This window comes from Pleurodeles waltl, chromosome 5 (genome assembly GCF_031143425.1).
Source record: "Pleurodeles waltl isolate 20211129_DDA chromosome 5, aPleWal1.hap1.20221129, whole genome shotgun sequence".
NCBI classification, from domain to species: Eukaryota; Metazoa; Chordata; class Amphibia; order Caudata; family Salamandridae; genus Pleurodeles; species Pleurodeles waltl.
This window is the reverse complement of record NC_090444.1, coordinates 2,501,870-2,515,095: the sequence shown is the minus strand read 5'-3', so window position 1 is coordinate 2,515,095 and position 13,226 is coordinate 2,501,870.

Below are 13,226 nucleotides of genomic sequence, written 5' to 3'. Positions count from 1 at the left end.
TTTCCTTTGTCCAGTTTCGCACCAGAGCAGGGCTGGGGGATCCCTGAACCGGTGTAGACGGGCTTATGCAGAGATGGGCACCATCTGTGCCCATCAAAGCATTTCCAGAGGCTGGGGGAGGCTACTCCTCCCCAGCCCTGACACCTTTTTCCAAAGGGAGAGGGTGTAACACCCTCTCTATGAGGAAGTCCTTTGTTCTGCCTTGCTGGGCCAGGCCTGGCTGGACCCCAGGAGGGCAGAAACCTGTCTGAGGGGTTGGCAGCAGCAGCAGCTGCAGTGAAACCCCGGGAAAGGTAGTTTGGCAGTACCTGGGTCTGTGCTAGAGACTCGGGGGATCATGGAATTGTCTCCCCAATGCCAGAATGGCATTGTGGTGACAATTCCATGATCTTAGACATGTTACATGGACATGTTCGGAGTTACCATTGTGACGCTATACATAGGTAGTGACCTATGTATAGTGCACGCGTGAAATGGTGTCCCCGCACTCACAAAGTCCGGGGAATTTGCCCTGAACGATGTGGGGGCACCTTGGCTAGTGCCAGGGTGCCCAAACACTAAGTAACTTTGCACCCAACCTTCAGCAGGTGAAGGTTAGACATATAGGTGACTTATAAGTTACTTAAGTGTAGTCGTAAATGGCTGTGAAATAACGTGGACGTTATTTTACTCAGGCTGCACTGGCAGGCCTGTGTAAGAATTGTCGGAGCTCCCTATGGGTGGCAAAAGAAATGCTGCAGCCTATAGGGATCTCCTGGAACCCCAATACCCTGGGTACCTCAGTACCATATACTAGGGAATTATAAGGGTGTTCCAGTATGCCAATGTGAATTAGTGAAATTGGTCACTAGCCTGTTTGTGACAATTTAGAAAGCAGAGAGAGCATAACCACTGAGGTTCTGGTTAGCAGAGCCTCAGTGAGACAGTTAGTCATCACACAGGGAACACATACAGGGCACATTTATGAGCACTGGGACCCTGGCTGGCAGGGTCCCAGTGACACATACACTAAAACAACATATATACAGTGAAATATGAGGGTAACATGCCAGGCAAGATGGTACTTTCCTACACCCCCTTGCCAGCTGGTGGTACATCCTTGCCCTTCCCCTTGGCAGCTGGAGGCACATCCTTGCCCCTCCCCTTGGCAGCTGGTGTAGGCACTCTGCCAGTTCTGATAGGTGATTCCTTGGAGCCTCTCACACATGCAGTAGCTGCATAAACTACAGTGGCCGTGGACTAGGGGGCTGAGGTGCTAGCCTGGGTTCTGCCCACCCTGGCCGACGTGAAGGATGGGGGAGGGGTACTGAAGAGGTCAATGACGGAGAGGAAAAGCTTCTTAGGGGCACTGGGGCGGGAAGCGGGTAAAGGTTTGGGAGTGGAGGAAGAGGGAGTGGTTGTAGGAGGTGTCTGTCTGCTGTGTTTGGGTGCAGGTGCATGGGCTGGATGCTGGTGTGTTGTGAGGTGGATTACTGTTGGGTGTCTGAGTGCTTGCGTTTCTGTACTTTGGGAGGAGGGGGCACAGTGGGAGAGGACACAGGGGATGTGTGCATAGATGTGGGGGTGGTGACTGCCAGTGAGGGGCATGTAGTGAGAGGCGTGATGGTGATGTAGGCAGTGGGTGTGGATGTAGTGCATGCAGGTATGAGTGGAGACGCAACTGGGAGGGAGGTGGATGACGAGGAGGAGGGGGACACAGTGGAGGCAGTAGATGGTTGTGTGTCTGCATCTGGATGGTGTTTGTGTGAGTGCCTGTAGGATGATGTGTGGTGCTTGTGTTTGCCTGAGCCACTCCTGTGCGTTGTCTTGGCTGCATGCTGGTCTGAATGTGTTCTTGGGATAGGTTGGGGTTCAGGGGAATGGGAGTGGGCAGAGGAAGTTGGAGGGGGGAGGCTAGAGACAGGAACAATGGCTGCCATCAGGGAGAAGGCCAGAGCATTGAATGAGCTCTGTTGGGCCGCCATGCCAGAGCTAATGTCCTCCAGGAATGCATTTGTTAGTTGCAAATGCCCTGCCAGCCCCTGGATGGCGTTCAGTATGGTTGACTGCCCACAGAGATGGACACGTGAGGTCAATATCCTCCTCACTCAGAGCAGCAGGGTTAACTGGGGCAGGGCCTGAGGTGCCAGGGGCGAAGGAGATGCCCACCCTCCTGGGTGAGCGGGCACGGGAAACTCGCTGAAGGGCTGCTGGGAGGGGGATGCTGGTACGGGGGTGGCAGCTGTAGTTGGGGTGGCCACAGAGCTGTCCGCCATCACTAGGGAGCTTCCATCGAAGGAGGTATCACTTCAGAACTGTCCCCTCCTGTCTCCACTGTGGTGCTCCACTTGCCCTCCGTCCCACGGGTTCCCTCACCGTCGGTGGATTCGGTGCCTCATGGGCCATGTGGGATGCAGCTCCTCCGCCAGATAATGCTAATGCACATAAGGACAGGATGACAAAACAAAAAGGGGGGGAGAGACAGAGGATACACTTGGTCAATGGCAGCAACAACACCCCAGTTGGCGTACACAACACACAGGGAACAGCACTAGGCAATGCACTACCAGTCACAATGCTAGTCACCATGCCATGGACAGTAATACCTAACACCAATTGCAGCATACCTGAGACCCAGAGAGCCCTGCCCAGTAGTGGATGCCCACTAGCTTTGTTGAAGGTGGAGCTCATCAGCCCCTGGCCAACATGGAACCTACCCTGCAATGTCCGGCCTGGGCTAGGGGCACCAACAGGCGCACATCCCCCACCAGGAGACCACCCCACCATGCCCCAAATAGTATTTTGGGAAACTGTACTCACCCCCTTGTGGCTGCTGTGATACCCTCAAGCGCCCATCCAGCTCCGGATAGGCCACCACCAGTATGCAGAACATCAGGGAGGTCAGGGTTCGACGGGCACCCCTTCCTCATCGGGAGGCCATCCCCAGCTGGGCCTCTGCCATCTTCTGTGCCCAGCGTCTCAGGTCCTCCCACCGTTTGCGACAGTGGGTTCTCCACCTGCTGTAGACCCCCAGGGTCCGCACCTCCTTGTCGATGGCACGCCATATACCCTTTTTCTGATGTGCGCTGACCTGCAGAGAAAATACACATAGAAAAAGGGTATCAGTCATACTGTCCGGCCTGTTACACTAATTGCCCACCATATCCCTCCCTAGAAAATGGCGGTCACGTCCACAGCGGTGCGTGCCATCACTGGAGGTATACATCACCATTGGCTACTGTAACCCATAGGGTCCATAGACAACCAATAAGGAGTTGCACTGCGGTACTCGACCGCCTCCCGCAACGGCCCACAACGTCAGCGGCATTACCTTATTTCCACCTGTCCATCCACACAGGACAGGCGGGCACCACTTTAGGGGGGGCAGGCCATGGCACCTAACTGCGTCACAGCACACATGGGCACCATTTGGGCCTATACATCAACATACTGTTTCTGTCACAACATGCAATGCACTGTACATTTTGGAAATGTTGAATACTGACCAGATGCTCATATGTGCCCCCTAGATTACAACCGTTGCGGATGAATAGGAGATGGAGACATCCCCCCATGTACAGGCCCCTGGTGGACTTGGTAACAATGGAGGACAGGCACATTATCCTCACCTACAGACTTGACAGGGCTACAATCCAAGAGCTGTGTGCCCGATTGGAGCCAGACCTGATCTCTGTTATCTGTCACTCACTGGGATCCCCCCTCTTGTGCAAGTCCTATCTGTGCTCCATTTCTTAGCAACTGGTTCCTTCCAAGTGACAGTGGGCCTGGTAGCAGGAAAGTCTCAGCCAATGTTCTCAATAGTGCTGCCCAGAGTGTTGTCTGCCCTGATGAAGCACATGTGCAGCTACATTGTTTTCCCCCAGGTGGAGGATTTGGCCACAGTGAAAGCGGACTTCTATGCAATGGGACATATGCTCAACATTATTGGGGCAATAGATGGTACACATATTTCCTTTGTTCCCCCCCTGGAGAAATGAACAGGTGTTCAGAAATCGAAAGAGCTTTCACTCTATGAATGTACAGATAGTGTGCCTGGCGGACCAGTACATTTCCCATGTGAATGCAAAGTATCCTGGGTCTGTGCATGATGCCTTTATCCTGAGGAATAGCAGCATCCCATATGTGATGGCTCAATTCCAGAGGTACAGGGTGTGGCTAATAGGTGAGCCCATGGTCCCCATCCAGTATATGTTGGTGTGTACGTATGGGTTTGCCCTAAGGGTTAATGTCTGGCTAACAGGTATCCCTTGGTATTTGCAGGTGACTCTGGTTACCCCAACCTCTCATAGCTACTGACCCCAGTGAGGAATCCCAGGGCAGAGGAACGTTACAATGAGGCACATGGGTAAACAAGAAGAATTATAGAGCGAATCTTCGGCCTCCTGAAGGTCAGATTTCTGTGCCTCCATTTAACAGGTGGTTCCCTGTGCTACTCACCCAAGAAGGTGTGGCAGATCGTCATTGCATGTTGCACAACCTTGCCTTATGTCGCCAGGTGCCTTTTCTGCAAGAGGATGAGGCTGGAGATGGCCCTGTGGCAGCAGTGGAGCCTGTCGACAGTGACGAAGATGAGGCAGAGGATGAGGATGCGGACAATAGAACAGCAATCATTCAACAGTACTTTCAGTGACACACAGGTAAGACACTGTAACTTCACCTTCCTTTGCAATGTCGTATTGTAAATTTTCACTGGCAGGCTGTTATTCCCACTACTATGGCCACTTACTGTACCCTTTGACATGTCTATATACAGATATCTGTGCCCCACTCTGGCTCCTGGTGTATTGACAGCAGCAAACTACAAGTCATACCTATGTATACATTACTGTACAGTTGAATTGTAATGTATACAGATTGTTAAATGAATACATAGTTCAATCACTTGAACTCAATACTTGTATTTTTTTTTACAAAGATGTTTATTCATGTGCTAATATGTATATGGGGTATTGCTATAGGCTGGGGGGGTGGAGGAGAGTCCAGGTAAGAGTTCCAGTCTATTTGTATCACAGGTACATTGTCCAATGGGGCATAGGAAGTGGAGCAATGGCAGTTCAAGGTGGACAGGGTGACAGAGTGGGACACAAGGGTGACAATCAGGAGAGTTTTATTTCCTGAATGGGGTCTTGGCAGTGTTCTCTGGCTTCTGCCTGGATCGCAGGGACCGTTTGCGGGATGGTTCTCCTTCTGCAGGGGGTGGGGTGCTGGTGGCCTGTTGTTCCTGTGGCGGGGCCTCCTGTGCATTAGCGTCAGCCGGAGGTGGAGGGCTGTTCATCAGTTTGGCTAGTGTCAGGGGCCCGTTGGTGTGCCACTGCCTCCCTCATGGTGTTGGCCATGTCTCCCAGCACCCCTGCATTGCTGACCAGGGTGGTGTTGATGTCCCCCAGGTCCTTCCTTATCCCCAGGTACTGTCCCTCCTGCAGCTGCTGGGCCTCTTGCAACTTGGCCAGTATCTGGCCCATCGTCTCCTGGAAATGGTGGTATGCTCCCAGGATCTTGGTGAGTGCCTCGTGGAGAGTCGGTTCCCTGGGCATGTCCTCCCCCTGTTGCACAGCAGTCCTCCCAGCTTCCCTGTTGTCCTGTGCCTCTGTCCTCTGAAACTTGTGCCCACTGCCACTGACCCCAGGTCCCTGATCGGCCTGTGTTTGTTGGGTGTCCACGGGTCCCTGTAGTGGTGGACACACTGCTGATTGACGTGTCCTGGGGACAGAGGTATGGGCCCGCTGGGTGGGTGCTGTGCTGGTGTTTCCTGAGGGGGGACGCTCAATGGTGGTATGGGACTGTGCCTGGGTAACCGACTGACCGGAGGTCCCTGATGGGCCAGGTTGGTCATCCTGATCCAGACGAGCAGAGCTATTGTCATCACTGTGGGCCTCTTCTGGGGTTGGACTGGATGTTGCTGGTACCTCCTCTCCGGTGACATTGTGTGGGGGACCTGTGGGGATGTAAATGCAGTGTTATTGTTTCTGCGTGTGACATCTTGTACATGGGTGTGTTGCCCTGTAAGGTTGTTATTGCCCTGGCAGTTTAGGCTTGTGTGAGTGGTGATTTGAATAGGTGATTGTCTCAAGTGTGCATGCCTCGGTGATGGGTGTCCATGTAGGTCTGTGAGTGGTGTCCATGCATTGGTGTTGCATGCAGGGCTTGGTATTGGGATGGGTAGGTTGTGATCGTGGGGTGTGTGGGAGGTGATGGAGTGATGGGAGTGAGGGTAGGGGTATGTGATGGCATGCAGGTAGGGGGGTGATAGTAATAGAGATTTGACTTACCAGTGTCCAGTCCTCCTGCTACTCCAGCCAGACCCTCAGAATGCATTATTGCCATACTTGCTCCTCCCATGTTGTTAGTTGTGGGGGAGGAGGTGGGGGTCCACTGCCAGTTCTCTGTCCTGCTATCTGGTGTCTTGCAACCACGTAACGCACCTTCCCCGTAGGTCATTCCACCTCTTTCTTATGTCATCCCTTATTCTGGGGTGCTGTCCCACGGCGTTGACCCTGTCCACGATTCTCCACCATAGCTCCATCTTCCTAGCGATGGATGTCTGCTGCACCTGTGATCCGAATAGCTGTGGCTCTACCTCGATGATTTCCTCCACCATGACCCCTAGCCCCTCCTCTGAGAACCTGGGGTGTCTTTGTGGTGCCATGGGTGTAGTGTGAGTGGTGTGTGTGAGGGTGTGTGGGGTGATGTGTTGGGGTGTGTGCTGTGGGGTGCGTGGATGGTGTATGGGTGATGGTGTTCTGTGGCTCTGGTTGTGTGGGTGCTCTTGCTGTATCTCTCTCTAGTGGCATTGTTGTTACTCATAAAGGGTTGTGGGTAATGTGGATGTGTGTTTTATAGTGGTGTGGGTGTGAGGGTGTGGTGTGTGTATGTGTGTCAGGTGTGTATAATTTGAATTGTCCAATGTGGTGTTGTTTTATATGTGTGTGTGTATTTTGAGCATGGCGGTATGTACCGCCAACGGTTTACCGCGGTTGAATGTCTACCACAGTGATTTGTAGGTCATAATGCTGTGGCCGTAGTTCTGTTGGCGTAAAGGTGTGGGTTTTGCTACCGTCATTTTATCACTGACCTTTGGGCTGGCGGACTTGTGTGTGTGTGTGCATAGTGACGGATTACTATGTGTTTGTCATAATATGGGTAGCGGTATACCGCCGCAGTGGCGGTATGTTGGCGGCAGCCAGCATGGCGGTAAGCAGGCTTACCGCCAATGTCGTAATGAGGGCCTATATCTTATTTTGATATAGTATATACAGAGCCAGCTTCCTGCAGTGTGCATTAGTTTTGGTTACAGAACTGAGACCCCTGTAATCCACACAAAACCTCATTTCCTTTTTCTTTCCTTTAGATTGAGGTTTGGGGACTAAACCGACTGGACTAGCCCATGGACTCCCTGAGGGTTCAATGACACCCAAATCCAATATATTTTTTAATTCTTCTTGTATGCTCTCCCTGACATGGTCTGACTGTCTGTAAATTTAGTTTTTGACAGGCAAGCTGTTACCAGTGTCCACATAATGGGCACACCAATCAGTATTCTCAGGGGTCAGGGAGAATATCTAATTATACTGGTTCAGGACTTGCCTGCAATGAATCTGCTGTTGTTCTGAGTGGGTGTCTGCTAAGACCACTCCATCCACAGAACCATCTTGTGGGTTGCTGGAGAGGAGATCAGGGAGAGGCTCACTCTCTTCTTCCTGTTCCTCATCTGTAACCACGAGCAGGATCACATCAGCTCTTTCATGATATGGTATTAGATGGTTGACATGTATGATTATTTTGGGATTTGTGCAACTGCATAGGTTTACCAAATAGGTGACTTCCCTTTTCTTTTCAAGAATGTGATAGGGCCCAGACCATTTGTATTGGAGTGCCCTTGGAGCAACAAGCTCCAACACCCAAACTTTTTGCCTAGGTTTGAACTCTACCATGGCAGCTTATTGGACATACCAGAGCTTTCGCACCTCCTGGCTGGCCAGAAGATTTTGGCTTGTTTTCTCTATCTACTCTGCCACATTGAACGTAGGCTAAGTATATAGTCCACAATGTCTTCTTTGGGCTGTTTAATAGGTTTCTCTCAGCCTTCCTTTACAAGACATACTGTTACCCTAACAGGATTCCCAAACAAAAGTTCAAATAGAAATAACCCTACTCCCTTTTGTTGCACTTCCCTGTAGGCAAAAAGCAGACATGAAAATAAGACATCCCATCTCCTAAGTTTTTCAGGGAGTCCTTCAATCATGCCTTTTAGGGTCTGGTTAAAGTTTCCAACCAAACTATTTGTTTGTGGCAGCATGAACTCATAAGTCACACCACATTCCTTTCAACTGTGTTTTAAGTATGCAGACATGAAGTTAGAAACTCTGCCTGATACTACCTCCTTAGGGAACCCTACTCTGGTACAAAAATACCCAGAAGGGCCTTTGCAACTGCAAGATCAGTAATGGTCCTATAGGGTATAGCCTCAAGATATCTAGTGGCATGATCCACTACCACTAGGATATATTTGTACTGATGCTGTTTGATGGTCAAGGGGGCAGACAATGTCAATCCCTACCCTTTCAAAGGGAACCCCAACCACAGGCAGTGGCATTAAGGGGCTCATTACCTGTCCACCTGCCTTGCCACTGGTTTGGCAGGTAGTGCAGGACTGATAAAGGTCCTTCATTTTTTGGGACATTCCTGGCCAGTAAAAGTGGTTAAACAACCTACTCCAAATTTTACTTTGGCCCAAATGCCCAGCTAGGGGAATGTCATGGGTTAGTGTGAGGCGAAACTCTCCGAACTGTTGAGGAGGTACTACCACCCTCCTGGTTGCACCAGGCTTAAGGTCTCTGGCCACAGTGAGCAGGAGTCCATCCTCCCAGTAAACCCTATGGGTACCACTGACACTACCTTTTTCTTCCTGTGCAGCATGCTGCCTCGGGCCTTCAATTATGGGACAGGTTCTCTGCCCCTGGCACAGATCCCCACTAGAGGATCACCCTGGGCCCAAGAGCTCTGGGCGGTAAGGCCCAAGCTCTGCAGGCTCATTTCCCCCTGGGAATGGCAATTCTTCTTCCTGGGAAGACGGGTTCTGATTTGTGAACTGATTTGAAGCTGGTTCCCCAGTCTTCTTGCCATTTGTCTTAGGGGGCTTGTTCACTATTTCAGAATCCAGCTCTCCTTCTTCTCTGTGAAGTTTACTGTGTGCCCTGGTCTTGACACAGGCCCATTCTGGGATCTCAAGTATGGCTGCACGGGTTGACAGTTCTACTTCAGCTCAGGGGGAATGCCTTAGGTCATTTCCAAGCAGGCAATCTACTGGCATGGATGAGGACACAACTACTTTTTTCTGCCCTACTACTCCCGCCCAATCAAAGGTTACCATAGCCATGGAATGGGACCTTGTCTCGTTGTCAGCATTGGTGATAGGATAAGATTTCCCTACCAGGAACTGATTTGAGTGGACCAAGGGCCAATGTAGCAAAGGTTTTTACCCATTCTGTGTCTATGGGAAAAAGTGTTCGTACATATGGCCCCAAGTGCTGAGTTACCATGGTAACACTAGCTCCTGTGTCCCTCAAGGCTTCAACTTTCTCCCCATTAATTAAAGGGTGGTGCCTGTATTTTTGCATATTACTTGGCCAGGCAGCACAAGATAATTGTACTCCTCCCTCAGTGACTAATGTTGCCTCTGTGGGATCACTCACATGGTCAGGCCACACCTCTGATCCCACCTGGAGATTAGTTACTCGATTTACTGCAGGTTGGCTAGAGGCATTCCAATTGTTTTTACAGCTATGATCTCCAGGTTGGTGTCTTGCAATCATAGCACCAAGCTTTGTTGGGATCAAAGTTCTTTCCTTTTTACCCAACCCTAGACTGTGAGGAGGCTCTGGGCCCAACCTCCAGTGTAGGTTTTTTGGGACCTTGAGAAGACTTTTTATTTGTGTTTTGACTTCCACCTTTCCGTTGGAGGGGGGCTCTTTAGCCTCTTTCTCATGGTCTCCCCCACCAGTAGTAGTTTTGGTTACCATCGTTTTGACTCAGTGGTCTGCCTTCCTCCCCAACTCTTGAAGGGAAAGTGTACCTTTGTCTACCAGGTATTGAGATAGCCTCTTATTTTAAACGCTAGTCAGCAGATGCTCCTTCATGAATAGGTTATACAGCTCATCATAATCTTGTACCTTGCCACCAGCTAACCAACCACCCATAATTTTGGCTGAATAGTCCCCAAACTCTACCCAAGTATTGGCTCTAGGTTTTTTGAGCTTCCCTGAACTTTATGTGGCACCTTTCAGTTGTAAATCCAAATCCCTAAATCAGGGCACCCTTTATAAGGTCATATGATTTAGAATCTGCCTCATTCAGTCTTAGGAGTCTATCCCTGCACTTTCCTGAGAATAATTCACATAACAGTGTGCAACAGTGTTTTTACCAATTTCCCACCCAATGCAGGCTCTTTCAAAGGCAGAAAATCATTTCACTATATCATCCCCTTCTGTGAAGGGTGGACAACTCCTTTTGGGAGTTTAAGATTGAAAGGTCTCTCTTTCAATACTTGGATGCTGCCACCAGAGATGGTTCCTAAGCCAAACTCTTTTCTCTTGGTTTCAAATTCCAAAAGCTGAGCCTCCAGGGCCAGTCTTTTGGTTAGCCTGGCTAAGACCAGGTCTTTCTGTGTGGGTGCCCTAGTGCTAGGGCTACAGGAGCTACCCTCATCCCCACTGTCCACATGGCCCTCTTTTCCCCCAGAGACTTCATCATTTACTCCATCTGTGGGGTGATCTTTCTCATGCTGGGACACATAAAACTTGAGCTAATCTGAGGTGGGACTTTTCCCAGTACGAATCTGGTACATCCGGCAGAGTTTTGTTAACTGGTCAAATCTGTTTGCCTGGTAAGGGGCCAGGTTGAGCTCCTGGCTCTGGTTCTTTGAATCAGACATGCTTACTTTACTAAAGTTGGGACCTTTTTATAAATTTGGAACCCCTTTTACAATAGGCCAACAAAAGTAAGGACTTTTAAACTTCTGCTAGTAATGTAGGGACCTAACCAGGGCCCTAACAGTTATTTCAAAAATGTGCAAACATTTTAGTCAATTGGAAACAAAAATGCAATTAAGCTGAAGACAATATAGAGAATTATTAATGTGTTCACAAATTGATAAGGTGGTATCAGCAATTGCAAACTCTTTATCCCACCACTGCCACCAAATATAAGAGACTGGCTCTCTTTGCAGTGTGCAAAGCTAGGCACACTGTGCAGAGTCTGGGCAACCACACGTTGGTTTACAGAGGTAAAAACTAGACCACCTAATGCTCTAATGTTTACAGTAGCTTGGTTGAGCAGTTAGGCTAATCTTGGAGAAGTGCAAAGTATTTTTTGTACTTGGCGTATCAATGAAGCAAGGCAAACTAAAAAGAATACCTCAAGACAAATTTACAAAAAATACTTCAGGTTTTTCTAAAATGTTTAAGAACAAGATCATCAAAATTGAGGAATCACATTTTAAGTTATTAATTTTCAAATTTTAAAAAATGTCTCAGTCCTGTGCGAAAATACACCCCATAGGAAACAATCGAGATATAGTTTAAAAATGCATATAAAATCAGGCAATACATTTACCAAGCTCTCCTTTTGTAGATATGTCAAGCGTGTTGGTGGGCCTATGGACAAGCTGGGGATGTTTGAGTTACTCCTGGTTTCAGCAGGAGCAGCTGCAGAATGTTATGGATCCGGAGCAAGGCCATTGCGGGGGACCACTTGGAAAAGCACTGCATAGGTGGACTTCAAGGTGTGTCCGGTGAGTCCACTTGGAGTGTCACGGTCACAAGGGATGGGCCCTTAGAGCACAACTAGATCTTCAGTGCAGGGCACAGGGCAGCCGGGTGCAGAGCGAATCTGTGATCCAGGAGCTGTGCACAAAGGTGCCCTTGGAAGTAGGAGGTAGGTCACATTGAGAGTCTCTTGCAGGTCAGCAGGGCACTCTGGTGGGAGGTCCTCGGGTTTTCTGAAGTTCCTTGACTGGGGCTTCTTGGTGGCCATTTTTCAGTTGAGGGGAGACTATTCTTCTGAGAGTCCAATGTGGAGTGACCATTTCCTGGGGCTATTGCACAGTTTGGCTACTGGAGGTCACAGTGCCACCAAACGTAGCATACTTACAGGGTTTGTCCTCACTGGCTGTCAGGTGGAGTTTGGTCCAGCAGCAGTGTCCAGTTCCCTGGTCATCAGCCAGTCAGTGAAGTGGACTTCACTGGTCTTCTGGTCTTTGTTACAAGAGAATGATGCCTTCATTCTGAAGGGAGAACTTCAGTGATATTCAGAAGTGTGGAGATCCTCTGGGGGTTTGTAGAGTCTGTCTAATGTGTGAGCAACCTCTTGGCATCGATTGTCGAGTCCTGGGTGCAAAAGGCAGGGTTTGGCGCCTTCTTCTTGTGCATCAGGAATTCAGTTCTCAAGCCTTGTTCTTCTTTTTTTCTGGTCTTCTTTTGTCCTTGGAATCTGATTCTCTGGTTTAGGGGTGCCCACTAAATACTGTATTTAGTGGGTGTTTAGGGAAATATCTAGTAGTGACCAATGGGTTATCTACCTTACGTTGGCTACACCCACTAAGTGACCACTTTCTGTGGGCAGACGTCACTTCCCTACACCTGATTGCCTATTTTCCTTCAATACAAGATAGAGGAAAATGAAATGAAGGGGTCACCTCACATGCAACACCTTAGGGGTGGTGCAGGCAGGGGCTGACCACTCCTCCTGTCCTTTGTGTGTTTTTCCACTGTTGCTCCTGCTAAAATTGGGGGTTTGCATTGGGGTGGCCATCTGCTGCTAGCAGCTGGCTTGGGGGTCGAGTTTCAAGGAAGGTAAGCCCTTTAGAACTCACTAGTAGGGCAGTGCGCATTCCTGGGGGGAGGTGGATGGAACCTCTGTCCAGGAAGGGCTTTGTTCTGGGATCCAGAGGGCAGGATCTCTCACCCCAAGGTTCCAGAATCTTGTCTGGTGGTGGCTGGCTGGTTGTGATCAGCCAGCAACCATGCCAGGGTAGTCAGCTTTTGCAGGGGGCACCTACAAGGGTGCCAGAACCCTGGGTACATTTTGTAATAAATCCAATAGAGGTAAAGGTTTGGGATTATCATTCTGAGTTGTTTGATATCAAACAACCCAGGGTTTAGAGTAGCCATCATGTAGCTGTTTAACTGGTTCTGACCAGTGTCCAGCACATGCATTTAAAATGGCTGTTC